Source organism: Eriocheir sinensis, unplaced genomic scaffold, assembly GCF_024679095.1.
Source record: "Eriocheir sinensis breed Jianghai 21 unplaced genomic scaffold, ASM2467909v1 Scaffold1717, whole genome shotgun sequence".
Lineage (NCBI taxonomy): Eukaryota > Metazoa > Arthropoda > Malacostraca > Decapoda > Varunidae > Eriocheir > Eriocheir sinensis.
In genome coordinates, this window is record NW_026111092.1 from 30515 (window position 1) to 38126 (window position 7612).

The 7612-nt window shown below is 44.1% G+C and overlaps 1 long non-coding RNA gene across 5 annotated transcripts; it reads left to right on the forward strand.

The window, feature by feature from the left end:
- The first annotated feature begins 2088 nt into the window (after positions 1-2088).
- On the forward strand, positions 2089-2944 carry LOC126990536 (uncharacterized). 5 transcript variants are annotated; one of them, XR_007744515.1, is made up of 2 exons: positions 2089-2608; positions 2691-2944. It is a non-coding gene; the product is annotated as an uncharacterized LOC126990536 (long non-coding RNA). The 5 variants fall into 5 exon arrangements; XR_007744512.1 differs by having other exon boundaries at positions 2089-2553; positions 2636-2944; XR_007744511.1 differs by having other exon boundaries at positions 2089-2553; positions 2664-2944.
- Positions 2945-7612: the final 4668 nt, after the last annotated feature.

Below are 7612 nucleotides of genomic sequence, written 5' to 3' on the forward strand. Positions count from 1 at the left end.
GTCGCCGGTGACCCTGTGGACCTGGGTTGCCCCGGGCCATTAGTCCGGGGTAGAGAGGAAGCGGGTGAGAGAGGGGGAGGGAAGGTAGCGGTAGCCAAGGTCCAGCCCGTGAGACAGATGCAAGGATTTCTTGACAACATTTTATCAGTGTCTTTACTGATACCCTCGCTACACTTGACCCGATAAAAACAGTTCCATTTGTGAGCTTTGTTCTCCGTTCATTTTGCAAATGGCAAGGAAGCTATAATATGGCCCTCGGGCCAAATTTCAGGCTTTACCGTGTAGCAGCGACGGGCCAAATTTGTGCCATGATATAAACCCCAAAATAGATGATGCATAAACCGATCACAAAACGCTTTGATATATATTATGAAATGATTTGTGTGAGTGATGATTTTTTCTCATTTTCTCGCTTAGAAGGACCATTAAGAAACATGATCCTGCGGCTACAGGGTTAATAGTCCTCATATCCTTGTATATCCGTGTTATTTCCTTCACCTCGTTCTCCACTGCTCTTCCTCTCTCTGTCCTGTTCCCGGTCTCCTCAATCCTCTCTCTCACCTCCCAACCCTCCCTCCTCCCAGCCACTCACCCTTAATCCCATAATCGTCACTCCCTTAATCCCCATAATCCTGTGATCGCGATATTATTGACAATTAGTCCTGTTCTAATGCGTTTACAAACCCAACTCATTAATCGATTCCTACTCTCTCTCTCTCTCTCTCTCAAGATTAAGTAATATGTATAGTGTTTTGATGTGTTTCTGTTAATATTTTTGAAACTATGAGGTTTGTGGAGAAACGAGAGAGAGGAGGAGGTGGAAGTGGAGGTGGAGAAGGAGAAGGAGGAGGAGGTGAAGGTGGAGGTGGAAGTGGAGGTGGAGAAGGAGAAGGAGGAGGAGGTGAAGGTGGAGGAGGAGGTAACTTTATTCTCTCACAGTCCTCATATAAGGCAACCACGAGGTCTGTTTTTTTTCTTCTTTTTAAAGGAGGAGGAGCAGGAACAAAGAAACACAAAGTGAGAACAAACAACAGCAGGCCTGCTGGTCATTACGAGGCTGTGATAAGCTACACTAACTATCTAATCAAAGGTGGAAGATGAAGGACAGCAAAGGCGAAGGCCGTGGTGAGCAAATCAGGGAAGTAAAGTAACGGAACAGGCCGAGGCAGCAACACTATAATATAGTCGCCAAGTCAGTCAGTTCGGGGCCTCGCCATTCGCGCCAATCCCGGGCAGAATCTTGGCGGTTCAGTCTCCTTCCTTCGCCCTGTCAACTTCCCACTTTCGTCACATCACTTTCCTTCCTTTCCTCGTTCCTTCCTTCCTTCCTTCCTTCCCTCGTTGTTGCTTTCCTTCCTTCCTTCCCTCGTTGTTGCTTTCCTTCCTTCCTTCCCTCGTTGTTGCTTTCCTTCCTTCCTTCCCTCGTTTCTTCCTTCGTCCTGTCATTTTCTCCATCCTCCCTTCCTCCTGTCATCTTCCCCCCTTTATTCCTCCCTTCCTCTGTCACCTTCCTTTGGCCTTCGTCCTGCCATCCTTGATCCAACAAAAACGGTCTCCGGCGCCTTCACTGTATTTTCGATTGATTTGAATTAATCCCGTCTGGAATTTTAAGAGGGTCATCTTGCTATCCACCTCCTCGCCTCGCGGGGCTGGGGAGCGTCAGGGGCCCAAGGCCTTCCTGGCGAGCGTCGCAGGGCTCAGGGCTCCGGCAGGGCGCCTGGCTCCCCGGAGCGTCCACGGAGGTGTCGGAGATCCCGAGGGTCCGGGGGTTGGGGGGGCGTGAAGTGGCAGCAAGACATGCAGTTACTGACCTCTTATTAGCCAGACGACGCGTTAATGACACGTTCCAATGGAAGGTTCGACGCATGGGGAGGTACAATTCCCCTAAGCAAGGCAAGTGTCATGCCAACTACGATAAAAAACGAAAATTACACAAAAAAATACAAAAACAAAAATCCAAAAAATTGTCTTGTTTTGTTTTGTTTAAAGCGTCTTGTATGTTGGTATGGCGGGTCTTCTCTGGGAGAAGGAGACTAACGCGTTTCAACATACAAACCAGGAAAAGACGACATGGAAACACTGAGAGAAGGAAGGGAAGAAGGAACACCAGAAGAAGGAAAATGAAGAGAAGTAACACTAGAAGAAGGCATATGAAGTAACACAAGAAGAAGGAAGTTGAAAAGAGTAACACAAGAAGAGGGAATTTGAAAAGAGTAACACAAGAAGAGGGAATTTGAAAAGAGTTACACAGAAGAAGGTATTGAAAGAGTAACACAGAAGAAGGTATTGAAAAGAGTAACACAGAAGAAGGTATTGAAAAGAGTAACACAGAAGAAGGTATTGAAAAGAGTTACACAGAAGAAGGTATTGAAAAGAGTAACACAGAAGAAGGTATTGAAAAGAGTAACACAGAAGAAGGTATTGAAAAGAGTAACACAGAAGAAGGTATTGAAAAGAGTAACACAGAAGAAGGTATTGAAAAGAGTTACACAGAAGAAGGTATTGAAAAGAGTTACACAGAAGAAGGTATTGAAAAGAGTAACACAGAAGAAGGTATTGAAAAGAGTTACACAGAAGAAGGAATTTGAAAAGAGTTACACAGAAGAAGGTATTGAAAAGAGTTACACAGAAGAAGGAATTTGAAAAGAGTTACACAGAAGAAGGTATTGAAAAGAGTTACACAGAAGAAGGAATTTGAAAAGAGTAACACAAGAAGAAGGAATTTGAAGAGAAATAACACAAGAAGAAGAAATGTGAAGTAACACCAGAAGGAAAATGCAGAGAAGTAACACTAGAAAAATGAAAATGGAAATGAAAAGAATCATCCACCTTTCGGCCCAAACCAACATCACAAAATTATGGGCGAGTCTCTTCTGGGAGGAAAGCGGCTCGTTCAGACCCAGGAACACCAGAAAGGATGAAAGAAACATCAAGAAAAGGAAAACAGAAAAGTCATCCACCTTTCGGCCCCTGGGGCCGCAGGGTGGGTGACGGGTGAATCTCCTCTGGGGAGAAGGAGGCTAACCCACACAGTCAAGATAGAGGATAGAGAAAGGAAATTAAATCATCGAGAAAAGAAAATGAAATTACAATATCAAGAAAATAACTAAAAAGTCATCGAGCTTTCGGCCCCTGGGGCCGCAGGGCGGGTGACGGGTGAGTCTTCTGGGGAGGAGGAGGCTCATCCACAGCCAGCAACACCAACAGAAAGAAAAGAAAAGAAAACATCAAGAGAAAAGAAAAGAAAACATCAAGAGAAAAGAAAAGGAAAAGAAAAGAGAAAAACAAAGTAAACAAAGCAAAACAAGACAAAACAAAAACAAAACAAAATAAAACAACATAATAAATAAATAAATAAACAACCCAATAACAAACAATATAATTTAGCTACTGGGACTGCTCAAACGATCGAGATCAGCTTGGAAGTGTTCTTTATCCGTTATCGTAGTGACTCTGCTGGCTATGTTTGTGTCGTCGGCAAATTTCGATATTTTACACGATAGCCCCTCGTCAATGTCATTTACGTACACTAAAAACAGAACAGGTCCCAACATCGACCCCTGTGGAACACCGCTTTTGACATCTCGCCAGTCAGATAACATAAGAACATAAGAACGTTGAATTGAAGAGGCCGGTAGGCCTATACAAGGCAGTTCCTTTGACCCTAAACTCCCGTGTATCTAACCCCACCTAGTATCGCTGTCCATGAATTTATCTAATCTATTTTTGAATGTGACAATTGTATTGGCACTCACCACATGACTGCTAAGCCTATTCCACTCATCCACAACCCTGTTGGTAAACCAATTTTTGCCTATGTCCCTGTTAAATCCGAATTTATCCAGTTTAAACCCATTACTTCGTGTCCTACCCTGTTCTCTTACCAACAAAACCTTATGAATATCTCCCTTATTAAAGCCCTTCATCCATATATAAACCTCGATCATGTCTCCACGCACCCTTCGCCTTTCTAGAGAATGCAAGTTTAACTGTTTGAGTCTTCCCTCGTATGGCAAGTTTCTCAACCCCTGAATCATCTTAGTCATCCTCCTCTGCACTGATTCTAACATTTTGATATTCATTCTATAGTAAGGTGACCAAAACTGAACCGCATAGTCAAGATGAGGTCTAACTAATGCTAAATATAGTTTGAGGAAGACTTCGGCGCTTCTGTTGCTTGTTTTTGAAGCCTTACTGGGTGTCGGAGATTGCATGATTGTCTTCTAGAAACTTAACAAGTTTGTCTCTAATGATCTTTTCGAGTATTTCTCCTGCCACTGATGTCAAACTTATGGGCCTGTAGTTTAATGCAACACTTTTGTCTCCTTTTTTGAAAATCTGTGTTACGTTCGCCATCTTCCAGTCTTCCGGGACCTTATTCAGTTGAGCTGACCGGTTGAACATATTAGTGAGTGATTGAATTATTTGTTGTTTAAGCTCTTTTAATGACCGCGGGGACAAACTGTCAGGCCCCGCTGACTTGTTCGTGTCGAGTTTGTCCAAATACTTTTTCACTTCTCCGCGGGCCAGGGCCCTCAGCAATGGTTTCGATGTCCTCGACTGTGAATACGGATGCTAAGTTAGTGTTGAGGATTGTGGCCATTTGTTTACTGTCCCGAGTTACTGATCCAGTCTCGTCTGTCAGGGGACCAGTATTGGATATATGTTTTTCGATCTGATGTATGTGAATAATTTTTTGAGTTGGTCTTGATGTTGCGCGCTATTTGTTCATCATAGTTGCGTTTATTACCTTCTAATAAGGGTGCGACAAGCTTTTAGGCTGGTGTGGTACTGTGCGGGCTTCGGCAGTGTCATTCTCTTTCATTAGATTATATAAAAAAAATTAAGTTTACCGCCCTTTTAATTCTCTGGACATTCACGGTGGATCTACGGCACCATTTACTCGCCTGGGTTTCGTAGGCACTGTAGCCTTCTCTACTCCCAAAAGCTTATCTTTGAAGTCGTTCCACACGTTGTTGATTGTATTGTCGGTGAGGTTAAGTTGGTCCCAGGTCGCAGGAGGAAGCAGCTCACGGGCTAGGTTGAAATTTGATTTTTTGTAGTCTGGTATCACTGACAGATTGTCTACGAGTTTGTGACATATGTTGACATTAAAACGGATTTAGTGGTGATCGCAACCATGAATTTTCTCACCATTTTCACAGTCGCGAATGAGGTCGGGTCCGCTTACTAATACCAAATCCGGCAGATTGTTTTCTTTGTCGGTTGAGTTACAACTTGAGTGAGGAACGAATCCAACCATTTCTATAAGTCTGTTATTACTTATCAAGGAGGAGGAGAAAGAGGAGGAAGAAGAAGAAGAAGAAGAAGAAGAAGAAGAAGAAGAAGAAGAAGAAGAAGAAAAGGAGGAACAAGAAGAAGCAGAAAATTCATAAAAAGAGCTCTACCGCCGCCTCCTCCTTATGCTTGTTTCCATGTTTCCATGTTTCCTGCTTGATTAGGGAGTGTTCATGAACTTGTGTAATGAATAATCTCAACAGCAGGGAGAGGAGGAAGAGGAGGAGGAGAAATTGAAAGAAGAAACAAGAGAGAGAGAGAGAGAGAGAGAGAGAGAGAGAGAGAGAGAGAGAGAGAGAGAGAGAGAGAGAGAGAGAGAGAGAGAGAGAGAGAGAGAGAGAGAGAGAGAGAGAGAGAGAGAGAGAGAGGAATGACCTCTGTACCTGGAAGACTGTCTGTAATTGGAAGACTCATCATTAAAAACTCTGCTTTCTAATGAGGATAATCGAGCTAATGAAGATACACGTACGGTACATATGTTCGATTACTGTTGCTTCTTTTCTTTAGCGTTCTGTCCTCCTTTCATTGTTTATATTGCCTGCAGACGATTCATTCCTCATGTTTACAAGCTACGAAGACGGAAAATAAGGAAACGGAAGGGAAATAAAAATAAAAGGATGAATAGCGAGATGAAAAAGCCAAAACAAGAAGATGAGGAAGAACTTAACAGAAAAATCGAAAAATAAACAATGAAAAAAAGAAAATATGCTTTGGAAGGTAAGGAAGAGGAGAAGGAGGAAAACGAGGAGACAAAGAAGAAAACTGAGGAAGAACAAGAAAATAAGAAAAAAAGCATCGTTGTGGAGGTTATTGCTGTGTTGAAGTCGAGCTTAAACACCGCTGCACAGCACACACAGCCTTGCCCTCTCCACAGCCGCAGCACAGACACGCCACCCCTTTGCCCAGGCCGCTGACACTCCCGACGCAGCAGCGGCTAAATACCAAGCGACACCCTCCTTGCATTGAAATGGCCAGCGCTCTCCCCCGCCTCCTCCTCCTCCTTCTACTTGCCCTCCGTCTCTTCCTCCACCACCTCCTCTTCCTCCTTGCCCTGCTTGCCACCCGCCGCCGCGTCCTCGGCCTCCTCCTCTTCAACCCTGCCCTTTGAACTCACTCTACCTCCTCTTCATTGCTCTCTTTGCACGCTCCCTTCTCGCGCTACCATTTTCCATCTCGTTTCTTTCTTTCTTCTCCCATTTCTCCATCACCTACTATTCCTCCTCCATCTCCTCCTCCTCCTCCTTCTTCTCTTTCTCCTCCTCCAGCCCTCTAGTGATCTCTGACCCTCTCTCTCTTCCCCTCGCTTCCGCACACTCCACCACAGATTATAACTATTAGTATCATCTTCCTGACCAATTTGAAAGCCTCCCGACAATGCCAGGAGCTGTGTGCTTCCCGCCATTTGGTGTTTAGTTGTCTGTACGTAGAAGTGACGATCTGATGCGTATAGTCTGTCGCTACGCAGTGCTGGGGCGTCGTGTGCGTTCAGTGGAGTCTTGCAGTGGGATATGTTTACCAATTTGTACGCACCAGACCAGTTAGCTCTCATAAGAAAAGACACCACTGGAAAGTTGAAAATTTTAATTAAGTATAATTATGAAATAATATTAAAAGGAAATATGTAAACTTCATCAGGACTATATCAATGTTCCTATGCATTGGTTAAAATCACAACAGTAACATCGGTTTCCGATATGACCTACGTGGAAGGAGGCGGACGATAATAAAGCGTATAGGTGGACAGCTGCCTCCACACCAAGGCTCCGTGGTTTGCGAGGCCCTTTTTTTCTGCCCAGGCGAAGCGATGATGGCTTGAAATAATGAACCGACGAGGTACTTCTGAGGATGGCTGTTCAGACAGCCCAGCAGACCAGCCAATTAATGCTCAAACGATGTGCAAGACGCTGACGAGTAACTGAATAAATGTTTTATTCATCAGTTGTTGAACTTCATTTAGTAGAAAAAAATATTGAAAAAGGAGAAGTTTGATTAATGGAAGTTGTAGCTTCAGGCAGCGGAGGGCGTCCGTACCCCTGGCTTCCTAGACGTGTGCCTACCTGGAAATGTACGGAAAACATTTTACCTGAGCATGCCTTTCCTGAAGCCCTAGCGTGGCATAACAAGGACTAGATTTCTTGGATAACAGTGGTTTCATTTTTTTTTTTTTTTTTACGCGATCGCTACGGCTTCTCGACCATCACTCTCACTTCACCACCTTCCACCGATCCATCCATCCCTCCACCAACAACCTCCACCCTACGTTTATTTACATCTTCCACTATCAGTCTCTCCCTTCCTCCATCCCTTCACCAAC